The sequence below is a fragment of the Macaca nemestrina genome, chromosome 18 (assembly GCF_043159975.1).
Source record: "Macaca nemestrina isolate mMacNem1 chromosome 18, mMacNem.hap1, whole genome shotgun sequence".
NCBI classification, from domain to species: Eukaryota; Metazoa; Chordata; class Mammalia; order Primates; family Cercopithecidae; genus Macaca; species Macaca nemestrina.
In genome coordinates this window covers 69,202,533-69,216,274 of record NC_092142.1, presented here as the reverse complement: position 1 = coordinate 69,216,274, position 13,742 = coordinate 69,202,533, and the positions used below count along the sequence as shown (strand labels likewise).

Here is a 13,742-nt window from a genome sequence, read left to right as displayed (position 1 = left end):
GAGAATAGAACTTTAACATCTGTGCCCACTCATGTAGTGTAACTGAGTCAGGGCCACCAGCCACCAAGAACAAAGAAAGCTGCTACCGTCTCTGCCAATTGGGAAGAAAATAGAAATAAGGTGGGAGTAAGGAAACCTTTCTCAACAATTAAAAATACAGAGTTTTAAAAACAACCAAAAGAGGCCAGGAGTGGTGTTTCATGCCTATAATCTCAACACTTTGGGAGCCCAAGGTGGGCGGATCACTTGAGGTCAGGAGTTTGAGACCAGCCTGGCGAACATGGTGAAACCCTGCCTCTACTAAAAATACAAAAATTAGCCCAGCACGGTGGTGGGTGCCTGTAGTCCCTACCACCTGGGGAAGAGGCTGAGGCAGGAGAATTGCTTGAAGCTGGAAGGTGGAGGTTGCAGTGAGCCGAGATTATGCCATTACACTCCAGCCTGTGCGACAGAGCGAGACTCTGTCTCAAAAAAATAAAATAAAATAGAACAAATATAAATTTAAAAAATAACTAAAAGAGTATAATTGGATTGTTTGTAAAACAAAGGATAAGTGCTTGAGGGGATGGTTACCCCATTCTCCATGATGTGCTTATTTCACATTGCATGCCTGCATCAAAACACCTCATGTACCCCATAAATGCATACACCTACTATGTACCCTCAAAAATTAAAAATTTTAAAAAACAAAATACACAAAGTTTGCTTTATCTTTCTGAAAGCCACTGATATTTCTGGCCAAGAACAGACAGTTTTGAATACTGTCAAGGTCACAACTGCAAATACTGAGTTAGTTGGCAATATTAAAAAGTACACAAAGCAAAGGGATAAAAGTAAACAAAAAGATGGCTGAAATGCAAAACATAAGGAACTGGGCACAGAATTTCACATTTGGCATTGGCATGTGCATGAGGAATGGAGACACTGGTTAGTAAAGCGCTGGCATTATGTTGCTGTCATTGCAGAAGATCTTGGCCAGTGGAATTTAGAACTCCTCCTTTCAGTTTGGTTCAACTCAGAAAACATTCTCAATCAGTGACCTCCAAATCCTTGCCCCCAGAATACAAGAAAAAGACATCTAAACTTTTTATGCTTTTTCTTTTTTTTAATTTTTTTGAGACAGGGTCTCACTCTGCCACCCAGGCTGTAATGCAGTGGCGCGATCACGGCTCACTGCACCACTGGCCTCCCAGTGATCATCCCGCCTCAGCCTCCTGGGTAGCTGAGACCACGGCACACACTGCCAGACCACCACACCAGCTACTTTTTTTATTTTTTGTAGAGACAGGGTCTCACTATGTTGCCCAGGCTGGTCTTGAACTCCTGGTCTGAAGTGATCCTCTCACCATATCAGCCTATACTTATTTTTTATCTCATTCTTTTTAAGTTCCAGGGTACATGTGCAGGATGTGCAGGTTTGCTACATAGGTAATGTGGGCTATGGTGGTTTGCTGCACCTGTCAACCCATCACCTAGGTATCAAGCTCAGCATGCATTAGTTATTTTTCCTAATGCTCTCACTTCCCTCACCCTTCGCCAACAGGTCCCAGTGTGTGTTCTTCCCCTCCCTGTGTCCATGTGTTCTCATTGTTCAGCTCCCACTTATGAGAACATGCAGTGTTTGGTTTTCTGTTCCTACATTAGTTTGCTGAGGATAATGGCTTCCAGCTTCATTCATGTCACTGCAAAGGACATGATCTCATTCCTTTTTATGGCTGCATAGTATTCCACAGTGTATACATACCACATTTTCTTTATCCAGTCTATCATTGATGGGCATTTGGGTTGATTCCATGTCTTTGCTATTATCTCACTCTTTTTAAATGTCTATCTTGTGTGTGTTATAAAATGTATAAACTACATTCAAACAATATGTAGATTACTAAATACACGAACAAGCATAGGGAAAGTAAATATCGGAAACCTTTTCTTTATGACCAATAGTATGTGATCAAGAAAGTGCAGAGATTTTGATTCAGTAGCTCTAGAGTGAGGCCCTAGAATGTGCATTTTTAATAACTCCCCAGGTAACACTGGTAGACATGTTTTACATATATTCATTCATTTTCATCTTTACAACAATTCTACTTACTATTAGGTGGTGTAATACACTCAGGTTGGCATTATATTAATAACTGTCCCTATTGTACAGATGAGAAAACTGAGGCATGGAAAGTGTAGGTGATGCCCCAAGTTTTCACAGCTAGTAAGTTGGGGAGGCAGAACTCAAATCCAGGCAGTCTGGACATATTCTCAATGACATATTCTCAAGAAGTCAGCAAACTGTGATTGACCCAAAATAAAGTTAAGCAGGAAAGATTGGAAAATTTAAAACCTCAGGTACAAGAGATGTCTGGGCATCCAGGAGGGTGCTTCATCAGTCTGGGTGACCCCTAAGGAAGGGTCATTTCACTCATGAGAGCCAACGTAGATTCAAAAAAGAAAATCCCTCACGTACATTAGTCACATTTGTTTAGCTCTTGGAGATGAGACTATTCTCAAAAGACAAAGATAGGAAATAAGACACAAAGATTGCTTCAATAAAATATCACCCAACCAGAGCAGCTCGTTGTCATTTTTTTTTTTTATGGAAGCCTTTTACCGTATGGAACTAATTATCACCATCTGCCGTTCCATACTTCTATTTCCTGTCTAGCAGCTCATTCTTCAAAAACTCAGTAGCTTCCTCTCTTTACATTTGTAAATGCTGTTGACTATGGATAAAATCCATGTTTACTTTCTATTCAGAACCCCATAGGAAAGCTTGTTTTAATCACCCACAGATGTTTCATTCAGTTCTGCTTAGCTTGGCACAGAACTTCAGAAGGAAATAAAAGAAAAATCTTTATTTTATATTTCAATTGTAGATTGTTACAGACTAAATAAAATGCCAAATTGTTATTGGAAACAACACAGCCACTGTAATAACGATAGTCGACATCTTATTTTTACAATTATAATTTTTCTGGCATTTGTTTAACTCAAGATGGTTTCCATATTTTACAAAGGGCTTTTCCCCCTTCTCTGAATGAAACTCCATTGAAGCCATAGAACTTTGTAATTTATTTTCAATACATTCTTGTACATTTGAGAAAAATAGAAACTATTGCATGATTTATAGTGATTAGGCTTTTAAATACTTTTCACCCTTCTGGTGTCATGTTTTGATATGTGTTGTCCTTTTGAATTCCTTTAAGCCAACTCCAAAGAACACTTCATACATATCTAATATTATATGAGTCAGCTCTTCCTTATTTCCCTTTTATTTTTTATTTCTTAACTAAAAAAACCTTAATGACATATAAACATTCACTGCAAATTACATTTACACTTTGCAATTATTAAATGTAAGGGGAAAAGGCAGATTTTCTGGTTGAGCATTTCTATGAATTTTTGGTAGACTCTCTGTCTCTAAAGCCTGTGACATGATTGCTAAATATCTCATTTCTTTACAATTCTACCCTTCCATTCAAACCAAAGCTAGCTCACCAGATTCACTGAAACCCAGAAATTTCTAACGAGGTTCTTTTGAACTTCTTTTCATTCCACTAATGCCAAGAATCAAACTACAAAAAAAAGAAAGAATCAAACTATACTTCACAAGACCTAAGTCCAAAATTTCCCAAATGTTTGCTTCTTCCTAACTCTAGTCATTCACATTGCTCCTTCAAAAAGCATTTTACTTAAATTATATTTACATGGCAGAACTCGTTTTCAACTTTCTTCTCATCCAATGTGTTAAAATATCACAGGTATTAACTCTGTTTCATTTTTTATTCAATATACGTGGTTCACATTGAAGAAAAAAAAAATCTTCTCAAATAAAGATAGCCCCAGAATGAACCTACTGGCTTGAAGAGAGATCCAGTTATGGTTCCTGATATAGTTTGGATGTGTGTCTCCATTCAAACTTCATATTGAAATGCAATCCCCAGTGTTGAAGGTGAGGCTTTGTGGAAGGTGTATTATGCCATTGTGGCACTGCTATAAAGAAATACCTGAGACTGGGTGATTTATAAAGAAAAAATATTTAATTGGCTGACAGTTCCATAGACTGTACAGGAAGCATGGCAGCATCTGCTTCGCCAGGTAGGGGGGTGGGAGTGGGAAGGTGGGGCGCTCAGGAAACTTACAATTATAGTGGAAGGTGAAGGGGAAGCAAGCACTTCTTACATGGCCAGAGCGGGAGCAGGGGGGCGGGTGGTGCCACACACTTTTAAACAACCAGATCTCACCAGAACTCACTCACTATCATGAGAATAGCACCAAGGTGGAAATCCACCACCATGATCCAATCACCTCCCACCAGGCCCTACCTCCCACACTGGGGACTACAATTTTATATGATATTTGGGCGGCCACACAAATCCAAACCATATCAGCAGGTGTTTGGAATATGGGGGTAGGTTTCTCATGAATGGTTTAGCACCATCCCCCTTGGTACAGTCCTCCTGATAGTGAGTGCATTCTCGAGAGATCTGGTTGTTTAAAAGTGTGTAGCTTTTACATGACTGTAAGTTTCCTGGGGGCTTCCCGAGAAGCCCAGCAGATGCCAGCACCATGCTTGCTGTACAGCCTGCAGAACTGTGAGCCAATTAAACCTCTTTTCCTTATAAATTACCCAGCCTCAGGTATTTCTTTGGAGCTGTACAAGAGCAGACTAATACAGTTCCTGATCATTGTTTCAATTCACATGTCAAAATTCTGGTTTGAATGTGCTTATTTTGCCCTATCGTAATTTTATCTTGTTGCTCTTCTCCATGTGTCTATTCAGAAAACCTCTAGGTCAAAGAACTTGTGTAATATTGGAGAAAAGAGTGCATACATGAAAGGAAAGGACTGAGATTGTGTCTAAGAGAAGCTACCAAATCAGATGTTTTAAGTCCATGTATGGAAGGAAAGAGTTTTCTTCGCACGGCTGTATTTTCCTCTGTCAGTGACAGCTCTTCAGAGAACAGCTCTGAACTCTGTGTTGATAGTAAGAAAGAATATTTACTTTCCCAAATTATTTGACCCTACCAGCTGTATACATTGGTGATCCAACATCAAAGACAATGAACAAATCCACTAAAGACACAAGGACAGTTTATGATGTCAAAGTTGTGCATATATTTTGTGAAACTAAGATCCTCTGCCTTTAATTAATTAAAGCTATTGGTGGCTATGAATGAGTTTTCTAAACATTATTTTACAAGTTTTTCATTTCAGAGAGGGAAATAAAGCTTATCAATCCTTTGATATCCAGACACTGTAATCAAGACAACTGGGTTCCTATGGGTCAAAGACAACAAATTATAATTTAGCATACCATAAGCGTACACAAAACTTTCATGTATAATGAAGCTAACGAGTTATTCCTGTTATAGAATTCTGCCACCATTTACATGGTGATAACATCAAAGTCTTGTCCTCCAGACACTTGTCCCCTTTACAGAAAAGGGAGAACCAGAGGACCAAGTGCTCACCATTTCTCTATGCTTATGTAATATTGGATGACCCTTTACAAACAGCAAATACAGGCACTTAGTTGCTGAGAAATTATAGAGGGAATAAAAACTGAGTGGTCAACTTTCTAAAGAGATTATAACTTAAATGAAAAGCAGAGGGGAAAATAAAACTATTATACATATATAGGAATAGAGGCATTACATTTTATGCTATAATTGAAAGTTGGTGTAATTTAGTTCCTTTTAAAAATCCAAATATGGATGTATAAACATCTCAAACACTGGCATGCATCATTCTTTGTGGGTGGATCAGTCTAGGAAAGGTCAAGAAAGCTCCACCCACTTTTACAAAAACAAATTACATGCTTATTAGTTCTTAATCTGTGAAATAACCTGTGTACTACTGTATTTCCTCAAATTGAAGATTCCGTCCATTTTAAGACATACTACTATTTTATTTAGTGAGAAAAAGAAAAAGCTATGCCAATTAAGCTATGGCATATGATCAATTTAAAACACATTCCAATTTCAGAGATATTAAAATGTGAAAAAATGTGCATCTTAGATTTGAAGAAATACAGTGAAATCTTGTCTATACGTATATTCACATAGAAACAAAACTTGATAATAGTTCTGGAATACAATAGGATACTTCTTAAGAGTATCAAATGTATGATGAATTCTTTAAAGAAGAAGAAAGAGTTATCTCCCAAGAAACATGGAAAATTAACTTGTCTATACACATTCAGAAATATTTTGTATTTTCCAATACATTTTTTTCCATTATGATCTTACATATTTATTTATTTAAATGTATTGCTTTTCTACTGATTACATAAGTAAAAAGTGCTTATAATTTAAAAAGTGAAACTTTAGAAAATACACAAAAAATAGGATCCTGATAAAGATCCAGCCTGACTTTGATCTGTAATGATGCAGGCACTATTTTTTTAAATAGTCCCTCCTCCTTTTCTCTTGCTTTGTTCCTTAATTCCAGATATCCTCTTCCCACATACACAGCTGTTGCTGTAGTTGCTGCTAGAGCCCCCTTCAATCTCTACAATGCTTACCCAGCTTCTAGAGCCTTTGCCCAATTTGCAATGGGAGACATTCAGCCTCAATCCTTCCATTCCATTTGATTCCTTTGGAGGAGGGAGAAAGGAAGAGGGACAGGGGTGGGTTTCAATTTTAAGATATTAGGACTCTGGATTCAGAAATAGCTTCAGGGAAGTTCAAGGTTAATACTTAATACTGTTTCAACTATTTCAACTACCTTACAGATACTAAGGAGAAAAGAGTGGCTATGTTTCTCCTCCAAGTTTCTTTTAGTGCTTTCTAGTTGATAGATTTCATTTTGATTAGCACGGTAATACAAACGCACACACATTAAGTAAAAAACTCAGAGTTTCATTGCTACTTAGGATGATGAGTGCCATAAAAAGAATATTGCTCCCACTCTAACAACCACAAAAGAGTCAGATGATCGACAAAACTGTAACTATTCTCGAGCCCATCAGAGGGCTGAAGTCCTAACGCAACCAAGTAACCTGAATTCCAAAGAGGGACAAGCTTTCTAAAGGGAGATTGCACACAAAGCTTTTTGCAGAGCAAGGAAGACAGAGGTGGTCACTATTCAGCTAGGTAAGAAAAAAATCAGCCAAAATTTGAATGAATTCTTACAGGGCAAGTGTGGGCTGGTGTGTCAATTTGGAATAGCTAGGAGCCCCAGACACAGGGGAATTTTCACTCACAATCTCAGCTTCAACCTCAGTTTCATGAGCCTCCCCTGGATACGCATACTGAAGACAAAGACAGGGACCACAGCAGGAAACCGGAGAGTCATCCTTCAGAGACACATCTGCTGCTGATGGAGACAGGCACTGATGAAGACCCTTTCAAGCAGACACCCTTGTCTGTGGAGTTGAGCAGGAAATCTTGGGCCCAGGACTCTGCAATGATGCCAGACACAGGTCAGCTACTGCTAGGAGAGAGAAAAACATTCTCTCCCACCTAAGGCCAACCACAGATACAAGGCAGAATCCAGCTGACATAGAGAGTAGATGAAGGAATGCTGAGAAAACCCCAGTTTCGAGGCCCAGGCATACACGGCCTGCCTAAGACTGAGGCTGGGCCATTACAAGAGAGAGTCCCCTCTGCCCCCACCCAAGCCCAAAACCAATTAACAAGCAACAGTAGTTTAACACTGAGAAGGGCAAAAACACGAAGAGAGACCCCTCTGTGTTTCAGGCAAGCAAGGTAGAACGGGAACACTGAGAAAAGTCATCCAGTACTCCAGATCCCACTCTAAGCTCAAAGGAATGGCAGCCATCACCAAGGGATGTGAAGCCTGTGATGAACTGATGATAACCATAGCAACAACAACAACAACAACAAAATGCAAACCCAACTCAACTCGAAAGTACATGGATTCAAACTCCACACTGTTTACATGAAAGCAGTAAGCCCATACCAGGCAAAAATACTATTCAACTCAGTCTCTTCAGTTCTTCTCCATACAATGTCCAGCATTCAATAGAAAAGTACAAGACACACAAAAAATCAAGATAAAGGATGCTATTGTCAAATCATTGACCAACAGGCGCAAACACAGAGATGACTTCGATGCTGGAACTATTGAACAGAGACTTTAAAATCACCATGATCACTATGTTAAATGATCTAGTGAAAAAGTTAGACAACATGCATGAACAGATAGGAAATTTAAGCAGAGTGATAGAAACTATAAAAAGAGTCCAGTGGAAATGATAGAAATTAAAACATTATTAGAGATGAAAAATTCATTTGATAGGTTTATTAGCAGACAGGACAGAGTGAATGTAAAGATAGATTAATAGAAAGTTCCAAACTAAAACACGTAGAGAAAAAAGAATAAAAAGAAATAATTTTAAAAAAAGAAGTAGAGTTATGGGGCAAATCAAATGGCCTAACGTATGTGTAACTGAAGTTCAAGCATAAAGAGATAATGGACAAGAATTTCCCAAAGTTAATGAAAAACAACAAATCACAGAGCCAAGAATCCCAGAGAATCATAAGCAAGACTTTTTAAAAAGGAAAACAAAAATTTAAAACACTGATATATTGCATAGTCAAACTGCTGGAAAAATATTTAAGACAGGCAGAGAAAAAAAAGAGACATTACATTTATAGGAAGAAAGTCAGAATCTTAAGTAGCATCATTTATTTCATTTAAAATCATAAAATTGTAACCCTCATATGGGGCAACTTAAATTTTATGTTTAATGTTTCCTCATATATTTTTTCTCCCTTATTTGACTGTAGACATTAAGGAAACAGACCTAGTCTTAACACTGTATTAATATTACATTTATCCTCTTCTATGTTGCTTGACAAAGCATGGGTATTCAATAAGCACTTCTGACTTCAGAGCAGATTCACTTTTTACATGATTTTTTTTTTTTTTTTTTTTTTTTTTTTTTTGCATAGGATCAGTAAACTTTTTCTTACAGGCCATACGAAGTCTTAAGATATAAAAGTATTTTTAGATTAACGTTATGAAACTTTTAAAGCTTATATTCTCTACCTTTTATTTTTCAGAAAATTTTTTTAAATGTGTGAAACTGGCTCTACATTTAGCAAAATGAGACCATGGAGTCTCCTCACTCTGATACTTCCTTTCTCCAGCATTTACATATTGAATTTTAGATAATACTGTCACCCACACAATGGGTGGGTTTTATCACTTGGTGGGTGACAGTCCAAAGACCACAACAAAGGAGGATTTAAACAAAGGGATTTTGTTTCCTGCAACAAGTAAGGAGGACAGCTGGGGCAGTTTCCCAAAACAGTACCTCCCAAACAATGGTGAAAACAGCTTTCATTAGGCTGGTTAGCTGAGCCATTGTATGCAGAGGCAGAGTAAAGGCAGAGCCGGTGAAGTAGTTGATCATGCTTCTCCATATGTCACATGTATAGGAAATGGCAGATAAGCTCCTCCCTGGGTGGGGTTTTTAGTACGGTAATAAGGAAAGTTCACAAGGTTCATCTCCAACTAAGAGGTCTCTGGACCCAACCAGTTTTTATTCATCTAGAGCTGAGCTTCACTCTGGAACTTTTTGAAACAACTCAAGATGCAACAGTTACAAGTGGGTGCTTTTTCAGGGTGCATGCCCAAAAACCTGGGGATCATGGGTTTGGGTTACAATATCATATCTATCCACCTATTATTTTGTTATCTACTATTCTCTATGTGTAATTTGTCTTTTCCTCCACAAACAGATTGTCGATCCTTCAAAATAAGGTCCGTAATGTCTGTATTTTATATCTCATACACAACAGACACATAATCAAATATTTGGTTACTAATGTTAAAATAATAAAAATATCTAGGAATGTCCAGCTCTGACCTGCTACATTTAGGTCCCAGGCCCAAAAAGAGGGAGCCTGCAGTAAAAGATGTGGAGTCCATTGCTGAACTCAACCTTGACCTTCATCCACACTCTCAGCTGCTTGTTCCCCACTGGGCTCAGCTTCACCTTTCTGGCCTCACACACCTGTAGGTGGGGCCAGGTCTGAGGTTCCCTGACATATTTATCTCTCTGGTTCCACAACTATCACTTTATCCCCTTCTCATAAGCTGCATACCCAGTTCTAATTCCAGCCCCAGGAGTCAGGCTCTGGACAAGAAGTAATCTTGAAAGGTATGAAAACAAACAAATCTCTATATAAAGCCACAGTAAAAAGGTGGTATGATCGGGTATGTAAACCATTCTTCTACTAGGATTATATTTAAGAGAAATGCAGCACATTTTCACACAACAAATATCTATGAAATCAAAGAACATAATCCCCAAATTATTAGTTTAGCAGAATGTTTAAATAAATGGAATGTTTAGCCTGCCAACTTCTCATACAAGTAGACTAATTATTCCACAAAACGTCACACTCTAAAGCCTAGGATTTGCCAGTGTGCTCTTGCAAATACATCTGCGCCTAAGAAAATTCCAAGTATCAGAGCTTCAAAGATGAGAAACACTGAAGTGTCCAATCCATTTCTTTGACCCACCCAAGGTGTTACAATCTATTATTGGTAGTTACGTTCTACTGAACATAACGGAAACACTGAATTAGGGAACACTGAACCATGGATCCCAGGAGAAATACAGAGTTGGGTTCCTGCAAATGTTGATCACAACGTTTCTATCAATCAAGACATAATCTTACTTTATGTGTTCATTTAAATAAACCTTATTTAACATATTATTGATTCATTAACATTGAACTGAGAACTAAAGCACCTTAACTCCTACCTGAACGATGCTTATCTAACACACATATTTTCTCTGTAAGACACTTCGCAGCCTTCTGCTTAGGAATACTGGACACCACTTCAATACGAAGCTTCGGAGGAAGGAGGCATTTTAAACAGCAAAATCACTAGGAAATAGCACAAAAATGTGGAAAATATGGCACTAAGCAGATTGCAAATTTAAAAACACTTATTTACAAGGGCTGAAATAAGAAGACAGAGCGTTACCTTATTCAACATCATCTGGGAACATTCATGTCGGATAACTCAAATTCTTCATCACTCTATGCTTATCCACAAACAACTGCAAAGGCACCATGAGTACTGATTTGGGGGATCTCAGGGATGCAGATTCTAGTGGGATGGGAGGAAAAACAACATTCTAATAGAGCTTTCTAAAAATGAAATGGGCCGAACTAGGAGAGGACTCTCCAATCTTTGACTTGTATGTAATTCAGATCTGTCACTCCCAAATCAGGTACACATCAGAAAATCTGGGTGGGAAGCTTGTTAAAAATACTCCAGTGTTTCTGACTTAGTAGATCTAGATGGGGCTCAGAATCTGTATTTTTATCAACAAATTTTTCATCGCTCTATGCATGTCCGCAAATGACTGCAAAGGCACCACGAGTACTGATTTGGAGGATCTCAGGGATGCGGATTCTAGTTGGATGGGGAGAAAAACAACATTCTAATAGAACTTCCTAAAAATGCAATGGGCCTACCCAGGAGAGGACTTTCCAATCTTTGGTGTGGTTGCAAAAAGGAAATTTTTGCAAATAGGCAACTTCACAAATAGAGAATTCATCATAATAAGCATAGACTTTATCTCCATCTCAAATGTCCTCCTCAAAGCCCAATTTGATACATACCTTGCACATCCTCTCACCTCTCTCAACTTTCCAGCCATTGATCTTGTTACTTGCTCATCAACATCCACCCACCCACCTTGTCTCCAATGCACATTTTCATCCTTCCTAATCATAGAAGCGCCACACTCAAGTGTGTACATTTTATTGTATGTAAACTTCATCTCAATATATATGTGACAAAATAAGTATAGTAAAATGTCAATAAGAAAATCTAGGTGGTGGGTATATGGGTGTTCACTATAAAATTTTTTCAACTTTTTGTGTGTTTGAAAACATTCCTAATAAAATGGGAAAAGAGAATAGGAATCACGTGTTCCAAAAACATTCTAAAAATATATTTAATGAAATGAAATTGAATCTTTCCCCAATCTTCTGCCCAACACCTCACTTCCCTTCATAATGTCTTCATCAGGTGGTCATATGGACAAGTGATTTCCAAATGCTGGTTCATGGACGAGCTGCCTCAGAATAACCCAGGTGCTGATAAAAATACAGGTTCTGAGCCACATCCAGACCTACTAAGTCAGAAACACTGGAGTATTTTTAACGAGCCCCCCACCCAGATTTTCTGACGTGTGCCTGGTTTGGGAGTGACAGATCTGAATTACATACAACCACACCAACGACTGGAAAGTCCTCTCCTGGGATGGCCCATTTAATTTTTAGAAAGCTCTGTTAGAATATTGTTTTTCCTCCTATCCAACTGGAATCTGCATCCTTGAGATCTTCCACTCATCTGTTCTTTTTATTTTGGGGGCCATAGGCTGAATCCCTCTTCCTCTTTATAATAACTATAGTTCTCATTATTATTATGTTTTTGTAGACATGGGGTCTCACTACATTGCCCAGGCTGGTCTCAAACTCTTGGACTCAAAAAATCCTCTGGCTTCAGTCTCCCAGTGCTGGGATTACAGGCATGAGCTCCCGCACTCAGCCCACAGCTCTCATGATCAGTGCTGATTACATCGTATGACGGTACACTCTCTGCTACGCTCTGTAACCTCTCACAGTAGCCTTGTAGATGTCATGCCCCACCCCATCTTCCTACCTTTCCCAATACCAAGCAGTCAGGGCACCTTCACCTTCTGTGAAATCATAACATGACCTTCTAGTGCCTTCACCAATCTTGTCTGAAAACGGTCAAAAAGTAAACCTCAGACATTCTACTCTGCATGAATGAATTTATCTAATCCTCTTTCTTTTCTTTTTTTTTTTTTTTTTTTTTTTTTGAGACAAGAGTCTCACTCTGTCACCCAGGCTGGAGTGCAGTGCCGCAATGATCTCAGCTCACTCCAACCTCGGCCTCCCAAGTTCAAGCGATTCTCCTGCCTCAGCCTTTAAAGTAGCTGGGACTACAGGCATGTGCCACCATGCCTGGCTAATTTTTGTATTTTTAGTAGAGCTGGTTTCACTATGTTGGCCAGGCTGGTCTCGAACTCCTGACCTCAGGTGATCTGCCCGCCTCAGCCTCCCAAAGTGATGGAATTACAGGCGTGGACAACTGCACCCAGCCTTAAAAAAAAAAAAAAAAAAAACAGTGTCTCACTCTGTTGCCCAGGCTGGAGTGCAGTGGTGCAATCTCAACTCACTGCAGCTTCGACCTCCCAGGCTCAAGTGATCCTCTGACCTCAGGCTGCCAAGCAGCTGGAACTGCAGGCATGTGCCAACATGCCTGGCTAATTATTGTATTTTCTTGTAGCGACAAGGCTTCACCACATTACCCAGGCTGGTCTTGAACTCCTGGCCTCAAGTGATCCTCCCATCTCGGCCTTCCAAAGTGCTGGGATTACAGGCGTGAGCCACCGCCCCCAGCCTGATCTTCTTCTTCAAGTAGATCTTGACAGAAGTAGACACTAAACAACATAGAAAGGAGAGCCTGCAACCAGCTAGAAAAAAACCATTGCCTACTTCACAGTTCTGCACAACACTGGCCCCATTTAAAGGGATATAATATGTTTCTCTATTCCGCTGAATAAAAGATTTCAAGTGATCTAGAAACCAGTTTCTACTATTTACAATTTAGACATGTTTGACTGAAATTTAAAATTAATCCTTTCAGCTGCCATATCCCATGAGCTAAAAAAATATTTGTATAATATCTCAGTGTAAAATAATGTCACCTTGAGGTCTGTTTAA

The 13,742-nt window shown here is 38.9% G+C and overlaps 1 long non-coding RNA gene across 3 annotated transcripts in view; it reads right to left on the bottom strand.

Moving 5' to 3' along the window:
- LOC105491344 (uncharacterized) overlaps nucleotides 1-13,742 on the bottom strand; it is a 240,515-nt gene that overhangs the window by 217,639 nt on the left and 9,134 nt on the right. The window contains exons 1-4 of one of the 3 annotated variants that reach the window (XR_011616184.1): nucleotides 12,655-12,734; nucleotides 10,963-11,088; nucleotides 10,736-10,862; nucleotides 7,067-7,396 (exon numbers count right to left, since the gene is read on the bottom strand). The exons of 1 other annotated variant lie outside the window; for it this stretch is intronic. This is a non-coding gene — a long non-coding RNA (uncharacterized lncRNA). Of the gene's footprint in view, nucleotides 1-7,066; nucleotides 7,397-10,735; nucleotides 10,863-10,962; nucleotides 11,089-12,654; nucleotides 12,735-13,742 lie in introns of those variants that run through there. One more of the 3 variants, XR_011616183.1, reaches the window with a different exon arrangement.